Source organism: Coenobita brevimanus, chromosome 86 (assembly GCF_032717465.1).
Source record: "Coenobita brevimanus isolate Jiangsu-jjx chromosome 86, ASM3271746v2, whole genome shotgun sequence".
In the NCBI taxonomy this organism is placed as follows: Eukaryota; Metazoa; Arthropoda; class Malacostraca; order Decapoda; family Coenobitidae; genus Coenobita; species Coenobita brevimanus.
In genome coordinates, this window is record NC_137039.1 from 19,994,251 (window position 1) to 19,997,729 (window position 3,479).

Below are 3,479 nucleotides of genomic sequence, written 5' to 3' on the forward strand. Positions count from 1 at the left end.
TTGTAGTGCGCCGAAGACAGACGGACGCCACTCTGTGGTGCGCCGAAGACAGAGGGACGCCACCTTGTGTGGTGCCGAAGACAGATGGACGCCACCTTGTGGTGCGCCAAAGACAGACGGACGCCTTCTTGTGGTGAGCCGCAGACAGACGGACGCCATCTTGCAGTGCGCCAAAGACAGACGGACGCCATCTTGTAGTGCGCCGAAGACAGACGGACGCCACTCTGTGGTGCGCCGAAGACAGAGGGACGCCACCTTGTGTGGTGCCGAAGACAGAGGGACGCCACCTTGTGGTGCGTCGAAGACAGACGGACGCCACCTTGTAGTGCGCCGAAGACAGAGGGACGCCACTTTGTGGTGCGCCGAAGACACAGTGACGCCACCTTGTGTGGCGCCGAATACAGACGGACGCCACCTTGTGGTGCGTCGAATACAGACGGACGCCACCTTGTGGTGCGTCGAAGACAGGCGGACGCCACCTTGTGGTGCGTCGAAGACAGACGGACGCCACCTTGTGGCGCGCCGAAGACAGACGGACGTCATCTTGTAGTGCGCCGAAGACAGACGGACGCCACCTTGTGGGGAGCCGAAGACAGACGGACGCCTTCTTGTGGTGAGCCGAAGACACGGACGCCATCTTGTAGTGCGCCGAAGACAGGACGCCAGCTTAGAACGCAATTTGTAGCACGAAATTACCATTATCAGTGCTGATTTATTCAAACTTTACCAAAAATTTACGCAGCTTAACCCAACCAAATTTATCCTAACCTAGCCTATTTCCTTAACCAAACTTACCTTAACCTAACCTTACCCAACGTATCGCTGACGTATTTTCCCTGCCTATTGATGGATCCTCTTCATACTCGAAAATGCTCTTTACTGAATGAAGCTAAAGGTTGGTAAAAAAAAAAAAATATTTAATAGGTGATCCTATGTCTTCTGGAAGTATAGTAATCCAAGTTGAAAAAAAAAAAAAATGCAGTAATGCAATAAATGAAAGATATGGAGTGCAGCATAGTATTTTACAGTAAAATATACAACTTCTGTATACTGTACTCGCCATACTGTAGCACTGTAAATGATTTTGCTAATATCCTGTGTGTTTATTGGTGCAGATCCCGTATGGTTAAGGGTGCAGGGGAGACAGTTTTACATCTTCTGTGCCCCTGTGTCGACTAGGGGCACAGGGGTAGGTGTTGGTGATTGGGAAGAGGTACAGGATCAACATTTACGAGTTCATCTTTTAAAGGTAGCCTCAGATGTCCAAAAAAATGAGTTTTTCAGAGTACGCCTCGCGGCGCAACCAACTGTTGTACGAGTAGGTGCATCACAAATCCCGAGCAAGCGCTTTCCCACTTGGAGTCATCTGCATTAAAGCCGGTGTCACACGAAGATTTTTTTTTTTTTTTTTCGAGAAACATTTTGCTTGGTAATTTGCCCAGAAAAGGAAAATCTGCTGTCAAGGTCACACGAGTGGTTTGGTTCGTGTCTTTCAGCTGGAAGAAATATGTGAGCACCGCCATGCGAGTATGTGGGTCAAACTTATAAATAACAAGATTGAAGATAATGCTCTTGCTGTGAACAATGGTGTTGTGTAGGCAACATTGACATTTATGACTAAATACAAACCAACAGTAATGACTGTGATGACGGCCTCGCACATCTCAATATTCTTTCATCATGCAGCACGAGAGATGCGTGCTTAAAAGTGTGTTTATAAATCTAACGCTTCACCATACCAAATATCAGTATACTTTTTTTTTTTCTAGCTCAACAGGGCTGTTAACACGAACATTTTTTCTTCCCTTTGAAAACAAATCTATAAGTATACCGAGAGGAAAGAAAATTCCCTGGAAGGAAAGGGAACGTTTTGGGGAGGAATTATTTTAAAGGGTACGGTCAATTACATCTTTCTTGGTCCTTTGGTTTGCAAGGGTAATAGCTATTCATGAAGATTAATCCTTCAATTGCACTTCCATAAATTACTATAACAGCCTTCATGTAATAATAATGCAGAATACTTACATATTACTGTATATTCAACACGATTACCTCATATTTAGCTTATCCTTGCTACCCCTAGACGACATTATGATTAGATGAGGTTGTCTCCAGCTACAGGGGTTACTTAGAGGTGCAGCAAATCTAACCCCTTCATCCGAATGTCGGTAGACACGTTATATAGGGATGACTCCGATGTGCCAATTAGCCTTAACAAACTACCTGACTCATAAAAACAGATGTTTTAAATCTTGACAGTCATCACACCATCTTGTCTGTACTCAGAACAACCCTAAGGTTACCAAATCACACTGATAAGCCACTTCAACACACTCTGCTAAAACGGCGATTATTCCTTTTTCTTTCAAATTTTTCGCTCTATGCTCGGCCTAACTCTAACATAACTTAAGTAATTACCAATTTTCACAAAAGGGCTCAGTGTTCACTGAGTATGATACTAAACAGATATTGGCTGAAAAAGGTCATAGGTCATGTGTCGGATATATGTCAGCTCTTATTGTTTGACCCGTTTTAGACCAGACCTAATGGAATGGTTGAAGGTTGGCAATAGGTGAAATGATTCAGTTTTGAAAACAGTGAGTTAAAGATAAAGGTCACACGACAAGGTCAAACTTTCAGTTCTTTGACTCAAAATATTTTTATTCAGTTTGGATCAAATTTGGTGGAAAGGACAGGAGAACATGGAGTGAGTGTTTTTATACGAATAGGTTAAAGATCAAATTCACAAGGGAAGGTCAATGTATTATTATTATTATTATTATTATTATTATAATTATTATTATTATTGTTGTTGTTGTTGTTATTATTATTATTATTATTATTATTATTATTATTATTTTATTATTATTATTATTTTATTATTATTATTATTTTATTATTATTATTATTATTTTATTATTATTATTATTATTATTATTATTATTATTGTTGTTGTTGCTGTTGTTGTTATTGTTATTGTTATTATTATTATAATTATTGTTGTTGTTGATGTTATCATTATTATTATTAGTAGTAGTAGTAGTACTACTGGTAGTAGCAGCAGTAGCAGTAGATAATTTAGGTCAAACTTAAAGGAAGGGCTGAGGGACACAGAAAGATAGAATTGTTTAAGTTTAAAAACAATCGGTTAAACGTCAAGGTCACAGGGCAGGTTCAAACGTTCGGATCTGGATCAGATATAAGGCGTGTGTTGTGCCTTGTGAGTGCTCCGTCGTCTTAATATTTCCAGACTCTTTTCTTATGCTGAGAAGAGACTTTTTGAATCAGAGGAGGTTAGTCAAAGCCTGTATTTACCTCTTCACTATACAGTGTTCTTCTAAGTAGAAAAATAACTTACAGAAGCCTTTGTAGCTTTTTAATTTAATGGATGAAGACGTAGTGATGGGTAAAACGCAAAAAAACATAGTATCAATTTCGAGGCAGTAAAAGTGCATGTAACCCCATCCTTACATTATTTT